This window comes from Neovison vison, chromosome 1 (assembly GCF_020171115.1).
Source record: "Neovison vison isolate M4711 chromosome 1, ASM_NN_V1, whole genome shotgun sequence".
Taxonomy (NCBI): domain Eukaryota; kingdom Metazoa; phylum Chordata; class Mammalia; order Carnivora; family Mustelidae; genus Neogale; species Neogale vison.
In genome coordinates this window covers 15,184,477-15,198,712 of record NC_058091.1, presented here as the reverse complement: position 1 = coordinate 15,198,712, position 14,236 = coordinate 15,184,477, and the positions used below count along the sequence as shown (strand labels likewise).

Below are 14,236 nucleotides of genomic sequence, written 5' to 3'. Positions count from 1 at the left end.
GCAGAGAGAGAGAGGAGGAAGCAGGCTCCCTGCCGGGCAGAGAGCCCGATATGGGGCTGGATCCCAGGACCCTGGGATCATGACCTGAGTTAAAGGCAGAGGCTTTAACCCACTGAGCCACCCAGGCACCCCTCCTTATTTGGTTAATTTTAATATAGCAAATTAATATTTTAAAAAGATTTTATTTATTTATTTATTTATTAAGCTTTTATTTTATGTATTTGACAGAGAGACAGTGAGAGAGGGATCACAAGCAGAGGGAACGAGAGGGAGAAGCAGGCTTCCCTCTGAGCAGGGAGCCCAGTGTGGGGCTCAATCCCAGGACCCTGGGATCATGACCCCAACTGAAGGCAGACACCTAACTACTAAGTCACCCAGGTGCCCCAGGAAATTAATTTTTACAGTGATTCAGAAAATTTAAAGTAATTAATATTCTAATTGTACCTTACATGTAAGAATATACGAGTTAGGGGCACCTGGGTGGCTCAGTGGGTTAAGCCTCTGCCTTTGGCTGGGGTCGTGATCTCAGGGTCCTGGGATTGAGCCCCACATCGGGCTCTCTGCTCAGCAGGGATCTGCTTCCCCTCACTTCTCTGCCTGCTGCTCTGCCTACATGTGATCTCTGTCTGTCAAATAAATAAATAAAATCTTAAAAAAAAAAAAAGAATATACAAGTTAGGGAGCGCCTGGGTGGCTTGGTCGGTTAAGTGACCAACTCTTGATTTCAATTTAGGGCATGATCTCAGGGGGTGTGAGATTGAGCCTTGGGCTGGGCTGGGCTCTGTGCTCAGTGGGGTGTCTGCTGGAAATTCTCTTTCTCCCACTACCACTGCCCCTCACCCCACACCCCCAGCTCCACCCCGTACATGCTCTCTCTAAAAATAAAAAGGAAAGAAAGAAAGATATAAATCGGGCGTATTATGGCTTCAATGCAGAAATTTTTCAGGTGGTATTCAAGAGGTTCATCAGACATATCCAGGCAGTCTGTAAGCTTGTCCGGGAAAAAGTTTCATCTTCACTTTCATTAATCCTGAACTGAAATTTAGTATTTCCTTCAATCTTTTATGTCAGTTGTAAATTTTTTAATGGTTTGATGATTTTTAATGATTTGTAATTGCAGCAGTACTGGCAAAAAAAGTTTCAAAAGGTCCATATTCAGTCTCAGTTTTTCAGCTTATTCCTTTTCATGTTATTCTATATTTATACAGTTGCAATTATAATGAGCTCATATTTAGGTTTTTACATGGCTTTCTAAAATATTTCCTTCGTTTTTGTATATGGGCCACAAACTTGAGCAATATTAGCAATATTATCGGTCCCTATGTCACCCGTGGAAATCATAGAGCTTTCCATATTAGATAACAGTTGTTTCAGCCATCTCGAATTATTGTTTCATCATTGTGTCAAAAATTAAGACATTTATTTGGGGAAATTGATGGCAGAAAAACAGTTAAGAACACCAGCTCTTATTTTTCTTCTTTCCCACCAATTTGTCTCCTTTCTTTTTCATAACGCTCTTGGAAGATGTGGCTGGATTTATTTTTGTAGGGTTTTTGTGTTTTTTTGTTTGTTTGTTTTGTTTTGCAAAGAAGAAACCCATTGTACTGTATTTTTTTCTTCCCATCTCAACCTTCACTTAATGCTAATCATCTATTATCCAGCTTGGCACCATCCAGGGGTCCTTAAAAAAAAAAATAAAAGGGAAGTGGGAAAATCTGACATGTGCACATGGGTTGAGTCATCCTTCACTTTATCATTAGCAGATATTTTTAAGAGATGAAAAGTACTTGGAATGTTTTTTCTTATTTATAACTCTTATTTTAAAAAATACTTTAAAGATCCTAAAAAATCAGAACCAGAAAGCTATTTAAAATATAAAGCAAGAAGCGAAATTCAACACAATTTCTTTCACATGTAATTTCAATTTTATGATAATTATTGACAATCCATGAGTTTCAAGCATCTATAGATGTGCTACATTCAGAATAGATCCCATTTATGGAGCACTGTGTTCCAGGCACTGTATTAAGTGCTTTACTCATAGTGCGGCATGATATCCTCATAGAAACACTGGGAGCCAATATCTTTATTCCATTATACATGCAGGAGCACTGAGTCTCAGTGATTTCAAGTAACAGGGCACAAGGCCACTCAAGCAGTCAATGACAGAGCCAAAATTTAAACTCCAAAGGGCTAAATTCCAAAACTCAAGTTATGGCTTTTATTGAAGTTATTACGCCATAGGCATAATTTATAACCATGTAATTAAGTTTAAAAAATGATTAAATAGGCTACCATTAGAAATTTGAGTCATGAGATTGTATGGATCATAAGCCATATTATCAATCATTAACGTGTTGAAGTCTTAGTAGAAGTGGAAAAAAACTCAGCTCTCAATATCAATGATACATTCTAGAATAATGATGTAGAATGGGTGGGGCAGAAATAGGGATTGTTTTCTGCATCATTACATTTTGTATCTTTGGGCACACACGAATTCACGGAATTGTACAACAGGCTGAACATCAGACTGAGGAAGGGAATCTTCTCTAAGAACTTGTGTTCGTAGGGCTGCACATCAGCAAATCCAGTCATGAAATGGAAACCTCTCATGTTTCAGGCCACCAACCAGCTGAAAACAAGTGGGTAGTTATTTTGAAGGGAAATTATTTTTGTGAACAGATGGAAGTGATTTGACAAGAATGAACTAGCTCATTCTTCCAACCAGAGAGATGATATAAAAATTGTTTTGCTATCTTGGTGAAATCCAAAATCCGTTCATGGAAATTATCTCAACTCTTGCTGGTCTTTGATAGCAGTACTGATAAGCTGTTTCAAATTAAATGAGGCACAATTTTATACTAATGTGTTAAAGGATGACTTAATTCTATATTTCTTTTTCCTTTCTCATCAATTCCCAAATAGAATGTGATGTGAACTTCTGAAGCCCCAATAATGGTGATTTTAGAGAAGACCTGTCAGCCACCTTCCATTACTGAGGTAGGTTCTTCTTCAAAGAGTTGGTAAGTGGGGCAAGGACTGAATTCCTGTCCCAGCTCTGTTACTAATTAACTATGTGATTTTCAGTTAGGTGTTCAATTATTCTGCTACTTAATGTTACAGATAGGTTGCTAGAGATATAATTATGTGGTGAAGTAAGAGCCAAAGGATACAATTTATTTTCAGTTAAAATAATTGATTGAAAATATTCCACATTGTAGACGTTAGGCAATGTAGACAGAAATTCTTCATGGAATGGAGGAATATTTTACTATATTGAAGAGCCTGTCTTAGCAATAAGACTCCAAGGGTGATACCTAGAAGCTATTATGCTAAATGAAATATGTCAGACTGAGAAAGACGATTACAATACAGATCACTCACATGTGGAATCTAAAAGCCAAAACAAATGAATAAACAAACATAGGAAAAGCAGAATCAGACCTATAAATGCAGAGAACAAACTGATGGTTGCCAGAGGGAAGAGAGGGGGCGGGGAGATGGGCAAAGAGGGGGCAAGGGAGCTGGAGGTACAGGTTTCTAGTTACAGAATGAATAAGCCATGGGAATAAAAAGGCACAGTATAGGAAAAAGATAAAAAAGAGATGCCTATGGAAAGAGAGGCCCCTCTTCTTTCTCTGGAGGTTTTCTTTTCTTTTCTTTCTTTCTTTTTTTAAGATTTTATTTATTTATTTGAGAGAGAGAGAGAAGGAGAGCATGAGCAGGGGGGAGGGGCAGAGGGAGAGGGAGACTCCCCGCTGAGCAGGGTGTCTGATGTGAGACTCCATCCCAGGAGATCATGACCTGATTCAAGGTCAAATGCTTAACTGACTGAACTACCCACATGCCCCCTGAAGGTTTTCATGTCCTAATGTGATTGTATATTTTTTCCATTTTACACATGCAAGACAAACTCTGAGGGCATAAACTCCAGTAGTGCAAACAACAGAACCTGTATTTAAACAAGGTCAAAGTGTCCCAAACCCATAGGTTTTTGCTACCACTTGCATTGCCTGCCGTGATAATAATACTCTATTTAGAAGAATTCAGAAGAAGGAACATACTATGTCATGTCATTGCAACAGTGCTAGGAGAGAGGTTATTACTAACTTGGTCTTTCGGGCGATGGAAGCTCAACAGGGTCCACACAGCTGGTCAGTGGCTGGATTCGGGCTTGAACCCAAAACTTCCCAGTCCTCTGCCCTTTTGATGGTCTTATAAATTCTTTAGGACAAGGAGTAAGATTTCAGAGAACAGAGACACAACTCTAAAAAGTTAAACTTTGTGCTGTTGACTCCTGGTTCTCAACCTGAGATTCTGTGGAGGTACTTTGGGGAGTGGCTTAGGGGTGGTGTGTAAGATTGGGGTGATGGGGAGGCCCTTTAGTGGGACTTTAGCACCCCCCCCCCGCCCTGAGTCAACTAGGTGAACCAGGGAAATCTCCAAATTCAGTCTATTCTGCATACTGGGCTCCTGAGAAAAATTCCAGTTGAGCAAAGATTCTTTGGCTTTAAAAGAAGGAAGTCTTAGAAACCACTGCTGTAGGTGATAAGGAGATTCTGAGAAGGGAAGGGGTAAAACCATGTTCTAGAAAGATCAGTCTGGCAGTTCTGTTGTAAAAGACTTTCAGCGTGGAGAGTCCAGTACAGACAGACTTAACAAAGAGGGGATAGAAACAGGAGAGATTGGGGAGGGGACAGGAAAATCATAGCAAGAGGTAGGGGTACAGCAAAAACTCAAATTTTCTGGATCTTAGGATCCATAGGTCTGAAAAGTATTTTTCTTACATATTTATTTATATTTTATTTTTAAAAAATTATCACATGGTAAACTTGACTATTTTCTTTTCAAGTACAATTCTATGAATTTCAACACATATGTAGATTCTTGGCAAACACCATAATGAGGATACGGCTCAATTCTATCATCCCCCCAACCCCCCCCCCAATGCTCTTCTTTTATAAAGTTGCATCTGTCCCACCCGTAACTTCTGGCACCACTGATCTTGTTCTTTGTCCTTAGAGTTTTGTCCTTTTGAGAACGTCGTATAAATGGAATCATACAATACAGACATTTCAAGACTGGTATGTTTCACTCAGCATAATGCCTTTAGAAGTCACCCATGTTGCTGTATCAACATCTAGGGGATTCTGAGATGGGAAAAAGGCAGCAAGAGGGGAAACATAGCTTGATAATATTGGGCCCTGAATGTTTTTGAGCAGAAAAGGGTAATAATCAGGAGCTACACACTCTGGGGATATTCATTTATTTGTTTACAGAATTATTTACTGAGCAACGAATACATGCTATGTACTGTTTTAGGTGTTGGGGATAGAGTAGTGAGCAAAACGAAAATTCCATCCTCAAGGACGTTCTATCCAGTGAGGGGGGACCAACAAGTACACACGTGATTTAACGTCAGGAAGTGAAATGCTCTGGATAGTGGGGTAGACGACGAGATTAGGTAAGCCAGAACAGAATGGAGGTAGAATGGGAAAGCCCAGTGAGCAGGTCAGATCTGAACACGGACCTGGACGAAATACAGCAGTGAACCCCGTGGCCATTTGGGACATGAGAGGAGTGGGCACAGGGGATGTGGAGTATAAGGGGCCCGGCTGGGACTACACTTGCCATGTCCGGGCAAAACCGAGGAGGTGGAGGTGAGGCCAGGTCATGTAGAGTCTTGGGGGCTACCGAAAAGCCTTTGGATTTTTATTCCAAGTGCGATGGGCGACCAACGGAAGGTTTCGAGCAAGAGAGACCTGCTCAGATTTATGTTCCATAAAGTCCACTCATGCTGCAGAATAGAGAATAGAATCTCAAGACCGGGGGGGCCCCCGGGGTGGTGCAGTCAGCTCATGCTCCAGCTCCTGGTGTCTGCTCAGGTTGTGATCTCAGGGTCGGGAGATCGAGCCCCACGTTGAGCCCCACGCTCAGTGCCAAGTCCACTTGCTTCTCTCTTCCTCTCCCTCTGCCCCTCCTCTTTGCTTTCTCTCTCTCTCCAATAAATAAACCTCTTAAAAAAAGAGAGAGGCAATATGTGCAGGATGGATTGGGGCATTGGGGAGAAACTGAGACAAAGGAGTCATGTAATCCCGGCCTGAACTAGGCTGACGGTAGCAAGAAAATGGAAGAAAGTTGAATGTAAAAAAAATATTTTAAAGGAAAATGGAGTCTATTATGTAAGGTGTCACAAGGGTCAAAAATTTTAATGATTTTCAGAAAATGCAGATAAGCTGGTAGGTGACAAGGCAGTTATCGGAAGTTATGAAAGAAACTAAGGATGTTTAGACTGACTTTACCTATCTTTTGATTAAATTCATATAAATTGTGGCTTTTAAACTATGCTCCAAAGTGTCCTTCCGGTTTTGTTAAGTTGTTTCCAGGGATGCCTGGAACAGTTTGGCGCCGGAGCCACATTTTCAATCCCACTTTATCCAGAGCGGTGCCAAGATCTGTTTTATATATTTGCTTCCCTGTAAGATTTCACTGGAGTGAAGTGTCACAAAGAGAACAGGGAGGGAGGGTGACTCTCTGGGAAATCATACACTGAAAACCTTCTTATTTGATGAATGGGGAGACTTTCCCCTTAGACGCTCTTCTGGCCCAACCACAGGGGCCCACGCGGGTGGGATGGATGGGGAGGGAAGGGCACAGCTACTTGTACTGCAGATCAGTTTGAAAAAAAATTCCCCTTCAATAATTTTCTCTCTCCATATTTTCTTGTAACGATATCTATACTCACAGGTTTAGTTTCGCTCACTATTCAAATGCTTTATTTTCAGTTTAAGGAAATGAAAACAAGGGGCACCTGGGTGACTCTGTCCTCTGCCTTCGGCTCAGATCATGATCTCAGGGACGTGGGATGGAGCCCAAGTCGGGATTCAGGCCCCCTGCTCATCGGGGAGCCGGCTTCTCCCTCTCCCTCTCCCTCTGTCTCTCTTTCTCTCAAATAAATAAATAAAATTATTTTAAAAAATGCAAATGAAGTTATAATACATCTCCTTTCATAAATGTCTAACATTCTCCAACAAAATTCAGCAGGATCACATGTCTTTTTTGCTTTAGTTTTCTGTGGTTTGAAGATAACACATTGGACTATTAAGGCGTGCTCCTTGTTAGGACAGGTCAGCACCCAGAGCTCAGTGGTTTAGCAGAAAAGAATGTACTCCGGGAAGTCCAGGTGGCCTGGATGGGTGTGTGGGAGGGAACGGCCTCATCTGCTCTCTGCAGACAGTCCGGGGTCCGGGCTGTTGGAGACTCTACAACCTGCGATATGCAGAGATCATTCTGGAATCAGGGTCTCTCCAGAAGACAGGAGAGGCGAGAGCACACAGAATCCCACAAGAGATTTTTAGGGGCTAAACCTGGAAGCCATGACCTTCACTTCCACTCATATACCAAAGGCCAGATTTCAAGGTTGCACGGAACCAGGCTTAGTGAATCACTAACCAGTGTCTGCCCCATAGTCGACTGTGATGTCAAAACTGGAGCACAAAGCCTGGACCCCAGATTTGGTTTTGCCGTGGGGCCAGTCAGGCTGCACTGATGTCTGGGGTTTTGTGACTATGTGTGAACACTGCAACATATAGCAATGGATTCAGAGCATTTTTTTTTCACATACGTGTTATAAAATGGTGGCCTCCAAAGTGCGATGTGTTGAGTAAGGGAAGTTCTTCCTTTTTTTCATCTTATCTTTGCAGTTACCTAAGAGTCTGCTCCTCAAGGGCTACCTCGTCAGATACTTCCACACCAGCTGTGACTTACCATGTTTGCAGTATTGCTGAGGGACTGGGTTTTCTTTCGGTGTTTGTGTTCTATGTCTTCCATGTCTTGTGTTTCCTCCTCACTCTGAAAGTCCTGGAGCTTAGAGGGAAATACCCCTTCCTTTTAAACTCACTGTTCTGCGTGGAACAGGTATTAAGTATTTGTGGCTGATTTATCCAATGAAATAAAGCAGTTTTCCCTCATAAATCAGTGTTTTGTATCAATGATGAAACTGAGCAACGACCTCGAGAGCTATCTGTCCCGGGGAAGGCTAAGGCATTCATTTAAAACAGTTGATTATCTGAGTGCTCAGATTTCTGTATTTTGCTTCCTTCTCTTCCTCTTTTACTAGAGGAAGCTTTATAGACCAAGGACATTTATGACTAGTAATTTAAGCTTATAAAGAGGTTATTTTAATTGATGCCAAATCTCTAAATTAGAAGACAAAATCTCTGTTCAAAAATTAGGCTAATTTATTTTTTATGCTATTGCTCAGAAGAGTAGATGAGGATTACTTTATTTATATATTACAGTTTAAATATATATTATATGTAATATGGTTTGTTCAGGCTCAGTTGGTAATAAAATCTAGCCTGGTCTGAATGAGAAAAATCATCAAAATGTTTTTGATTGCTTTTGTGAAAACTTTCAGCAGGAGGCCAGGACCCATCCTGAGAAGCCAGAGTAGTGCATATGAGAAACTCTTCACCCTCAACTTTTATAAACGTTTTATTAACAAGAATTATTTGTTGCTCTTTGAAAGAAAGTTGGCATTATTTTAAAAGAAATTTAAAGCATGTCTAAAATGAGGTCAGGAAAATCCCACACTCCCCCACCCAAACCCATAAGATTTTCCAAAATAATAAAGACATTTTAAAGATCCAGAAGAAACTGGGGTTTTGCTTAATTTAGAAACCACATTTGCTTTTGAAAGTTGATTTAATGGAATGCTTGGCAAATTATCATATTTTCGGGTGGAATTTTTAACATCAGTCCTTTAAGGCCAATTGGTCCAACTTGTGGGAGCAAAAAGAACCTGAAGAACTGCATTCATTTTTTCACATTGCTGTTTCGGACTACGCTGTGACATTAGGGTTCTGTTCTGGAACATTCCTAACACGTCCTGTGAATGGATGGGGAGACTGTAGCCACAGGTTTGGAGGCTCTGAGGGTGGAATCTGGATATTCTAAAACTTCCAAATCTTATTTATTAATTTTGATGAGAAATAAAGTATCAAGTGGATAAGACATTAACATTTGAGATTGGGGACTTTCCCCTGAGTTCCTGGTGTACCATAACCTCTATGGTGATTAACACATTCCCTCTTTATGTGTGTTAACGTAGTCACTGAAGTTACAGTCCTGTCTTGGCTGGGGAAATAGTGTCTTCATAAAGCATCTTGCATAGGGACACCTGGGTGGCTCAGTGGGTTAAAGCCTCTGCCTTTGGCTCAGGTCATGATCCCAGGGTTCTGGGATGGAGCCCTGCATTGGGCTTTCTGCTCAGCAGGGAGCCTGCTTCTCCCTCTCTCTGCCTACTTGTGATCTCTGCTTGTCAAATAAATACATAAAATCTTTAATTAAAAAAATAAAGCATCTTGCATATTTCTGTTTTGTTTTAGTCGAATGAGGCCAATTGGTTTCTAAGTTCTTGGAGATAAGGCACTTCTGTTGCTGCTAGTTGCTACCCACGAACCCTTTCTAATATTCTGATTTTTCAAAGTAAAGAAAGTACTTAATGAATTTGTTCGTATATACTGAGTAGTTTAAACATTTTTTAAAAAGATAATCATCATCCAGAATGCCTGGGTGTCTCAGTGGGTTAAATGTCCAACTCTTGAATCTGGTCAGGTCATGATCTCAGGGTCATGAGATCTCAGGGTCACGAGATTCTCTCTTGAGATTCTCTCTCTCCCTCCCTCCCCCCTGTCCCACCCCCACCTTAAAAAAAAAAGATTACATTCTTCTGAAGTTCTAAGCAATTTAGAGTAAGAGTAAACAATTTTGCATTTCTAGTCCTTTTTTGCAGTGTTTTGGGAGGGAATTTCCTACTCTTGTGTTTTAAAAGAACAGTGCAAACAGCTAACACTTTGAACTTTGTCCCAGGTTCTGTACTGGGGACTTCACATGCATTAACTCATGTAATCCTTACAACAACCCCATGGGTTAACTATTGTTACCTCTATAGTACAGACCAGGAAAGAGACCCAAGGAAGTGGAGAAATTTACCCAAGATCACAAGACCAGGCAATGGCAAAGCCAGGATTTCATCCCAGGCAAACCTGGCTCAAAAGTCTGTCCACTTAACCTCTGTTTGAGGGCCTCAAAGTCCAGGGATAAATCCAAGGACTTTTACTATTTTTTAAACAAGGAAAAGGTCTCTCATACAAGCTTATATTTCACTGGTTCTCCCCCTGCCCCATATATACAAAAAGAACTAGATCTCATTTATAATCTGATTTCAGTGAAGGCGGAGTCTCCTGATTCCCAATTTTGTTACAGCGGGGGAAATGCTTGACCTGACAACACTTTTCCTTGGTAGTCTACTATTTCCAGGTCCCAAGGAGGGCTGGCTTTTGTCTGGGAAGAAAATCTGCCAACGATACAGATCAGTTCTAATTTTTCAATAACACATCTACTGAAGTAATACAGCAGTGCTATTCTTTCAATATTGTAAACTTCTCTTTTAAAGATTTTATTGCTGTGCAACAGCCAAAATATTTTTCTAAGCATTATTGCTTCATTTTTCTTCAGAGAATTTCACAATTTCGCAATCCCATGCTTTCAGCTACACGAGTTGCTTGCAGCCTTTGGCCATGTTTCATTCAGTTGTTTGGAGAAATAGTGAAATCAAATATGGTCTTTTAAAACAACCTTCAGACAACTAAAATATGATGGGAGTGGTTTCAGCGACAGGTTTCGAAAAAGAAGTCAAAAGCCCCCAAAGTTATTATCATATTACAAATTTTCCTATGAGAACCCTGTAGATTGGCAAGACAAACAAACAAACAAAAGGAGAAACCGAGCAATAAACTTGTGACATCACAAGAGACTATCTCCAAAATAGAACCCCCGGTGCCAGAGCGGGGAGAGCGCTTCATTGCTTCCCAGAGCTACTCATGAGGCTTCTTATCTCGTCTCCGAGAGCCTGTTTATTTAACATATACCTCAGCCGGGCCAGGTTTATAAACACATTTCAGGATAAAATTTAATATTATAGCAGAATGAGCTGGAAATTCTGGTTTAAGCTGGATGTGCCCAGGACTTCCTGTTCCCAAACTGCAAAATGTTTGCCTTCCCCTATCAGCACCTCAGACTAAATGTGTCCCCAGCTGAACTCTCTTTCCTCCTCTCTCCTCTACTTTATTTCCTTGCTGCCTCTCAGGCCTCATCCCGCTTCCAGCCAGGCTGGAAGCTCACACTCCAGACGTCCCCCTCTTCCCCATCCGCACCGCCCCCCCCCCCCCCCATGGCATGAGGGCCAGCTCTCAGCTGGTCCATGACGGCCCCTCCGGAAGACCTCCTTGCGTCTCCTCCCTCTCCTCCAGCCCATCCCGCCTCTTCCTGCCCCGTTGTCATCCTCCGGGCGCCAGCTTCCCGGTGATCGCCTTCCAAAGTCTGGGCAGCAGAAGAGTCCTACACGCCATAGCCCTAACTCAGCCTGGCATCTAATCCCGAAGAAGGGGTTATATGAGCTGCAGCAGGTCACACAGCTGGTAGCCTTCTGTCTTTCCTGACGTTACAACGAAAACCAGAAGTCTGTACTGAGGTGTGATGGGTCATGATGTATTGTGCAGACATGCAGGTTGGTGAGAAGTCGGGGCTGGAACTTGCTTTGTGGCTCCGGACCTCCCTCCCTTGCTAACCCTCATCCCGCCCAGGGTCCCCCCCCACCAACTGCCAGCCTGCATGTTCTGTCACCATCATACCAGCTCGTCCCTTCCAGGTTCCAGCTCAGATCTACACTCCAATTCTGTCTCCTCCCTCTCAACCCTCAAAGACACTGTCATCAGATGCTGCCTTGAAGACTCACTTGGCTCACGTCTTGACATCCCAGAAAGTTCAAAGGCGTCTGGACAGGAGCCAGCCAAGCCCTTTGTCTGCTCCCACTTACACAAAAGTGCATTGCTGTCACTTAGAAAAAAATCTGTTTAACATTGGTTAAAAATTTTTTTATTGTGCATTTTTTTAAAACTTTATTGCGGTAGATAGACAAGTAAAATTGTAAGATAAATAGAGTGCACACAGCGGTGATCCGTTCTGCATTGTGAAAGGATTCCTCTCACCTAGTTAATTAATGCATCCATCACCTACACTGCCTTTTTTTTTTTTTTTAAAGTTGGCTCCAAGCCCAGTGTGGAGCCCAGAGCGGGGCTTGAACTCATGACCTTGAGGTCAAGACCTGTGCTAAAATCAAGAGTCAAATGCTTAACCGACTGAGCCACCCAAGAGCCCCTGACTTTTTAAAAGATTTTTTTTTTAAGATTTTATTATTTATTTTGACAGACAGAGATCACAAGTAGGCAGAGGCACAGGCAGAGAGAGAAGGGGAAGCGGCTCCCTGCTGAGCAGAGAGCCCGATGTGGGGCTCCAACCAAGGACCCTCAGATCATGACCTAAGCCAAAGGCAGAGGCTTTAACCCACTGAGCCAGCCAGGCGCCCCAAGATTTTTATTTTTGAGTAACCTCCACACCCAACATGGGTTCAAACCCACAACCCTGAGAAAGAGTTGCATGCCCTACCAACTGGGCTAGCTAAGCATCCCAACCAATGCTGACTTTTTAAAATTAATTAATTAATTTATTTTTTCAATGCTGACTTCTTAATAGACTGTGGGAATTCATGTCTTGTGTTGTCAAGAAGAAGAATTACAAAGTGGACCACAGTGACCAGAATTAGACTTCATAAAATTGAATTCTGAAACAACTGGATGTAGAGTTAATAGAGAAGGGATTTCCTCAGCTTGGGTCTCTGCCAGCTGCCTTGGGGTTTCATCAATTTATGTATTTGTTTCCCCAGGTAGGGACGTTTTTAATTGAAAAAGTTAAAAGTGTGTCATAATTCTACTGCAAGGAAAAACTGCAACTTTAAAACATGATTATTACAAATGATACTATAGTTTAATAGGAGATTTCTGAAAGCCTTAGTTTCCCCTAAGGATTTTTTTTTTTAATGGTGCTCCAAATGCAAGCTTTTGAAGTGATTATGGATTGGATATGTAGCTATAAAAACAGAAACCATTGTCAAGGCCAAGAAATCCTCAGCCAATAATAGATGCATGTGGGATCACTGGTTGGAATCCAAGGAGAGCTGCTATCTTTCTGATTTTATTTAATTTTAGAACAGCACACAGTTTCACCAAGGGCCTTCAAGGGAGGTGAATGGGGTTCCATTTTTAGGTTCTGCTGCAAAGACTGGGATCTTAGGCAGGATACTCAGATTCTCTGGGCTCAGGTCTTACCGTCTCAGGTTTGATGCCCATTCTGCCCCTGGCCAGCTGTATTTGCATGAATAATTTATTTCATCCCCTTGTGATTGTTTCCTTATCTTAAAAATGGATTATTCTAATGTCCGCTTTATAATCTTGTTTATTCAACGAGATCACACCCGGAAAGCACTTGGAGCAGTTCTGGTAGGAACACGTAAGCACTTAGTAACTAGAAACAATGGGTGTAATACACTAGTATTACTATCGCTTACATTTTCCTGCAGGTTGTTGAGAAGGTCAAATGCAAGAAGGAAGAAGGCTCCCTCACCTGGACAAGCTACTAAATTTGCAAAGTCCAGTACAAAATGAAAGTGTAGGGTCCGGTGTACAAAAGTCATTAGGAATGTCAAGACTGGAACGTTAAATCAAGCGCGGGACTCTTCTCAGTACAGAGCCTGTGCAACCGCACAGCCAGCACGCCCTCGAAGCCGGCCCTGGAGCCCGAAGGAGCGGAGCGTTTGCACACAGTAGGTGCTAAATAAGTGCTCTTCACCTTTGTGTCAGCACAGTCCTAGAGCTCTCGTGCGCTAGCACGGTAACGTTGACCATAACACTGACCACTCGCTGTCACTTGTGCGTGCCTGGCAGAAGGACAAGACCTGGAATCGCGCTCGCGGGGGAGTTCCACGGCGAAGACTGGCCTCTCCCACCGGGAACCCCGGCCTTCCGGCGAGTGTTTGCCGCTCAGCCAAGGCGAGGCCTGGCCAGACCCGGCCGCCGGGGCCGCCGAAGCCGCCAGCGCCGCCCGCGCCGCCCGCGCGCCGGAGGCCACCGTCGGAGGATCCAGGTCTGTCCGACGCCGGGGGCGCATCGCAGAGGCCCAAGGCTGCGGGGCCACCCCGCGAGTACGCAGCCCGGCGGGCCTCCAGGTACCCCAGCGTCGCCAGAGTCCGGGCTGCGCGGCCCGTGCCTGTTGACTAGTTGCCCCAGGAGACGTGCGCGCCCCCGCCCCCGCACGCGCCCCCGCCCCCGCCCCCGCC

General features: G+C 42.9%; 1 long non-coding RNA gene across 1 annotated transcript; it reads left to right on the top strand.

Moving 5' to 3' along the window:
• The first annotated feature begins 2,322 nt into the window (after positions 1-2,322).
• On the top strand, positions 2,323-13,860 carry LOC122903280. Its single transcript, XR_006383938.1, has 3 exons — positions 2,323-2,642; positions 2,926-3,000; positions 13,481-13,860. It is a non-coding gene; the product is annotated as an uncharacterized LOC122903280 (long non-coding RNA).
• The last annotated feature ends 376 nt before the right edge of the window (positions 13,861-14,236 follow it).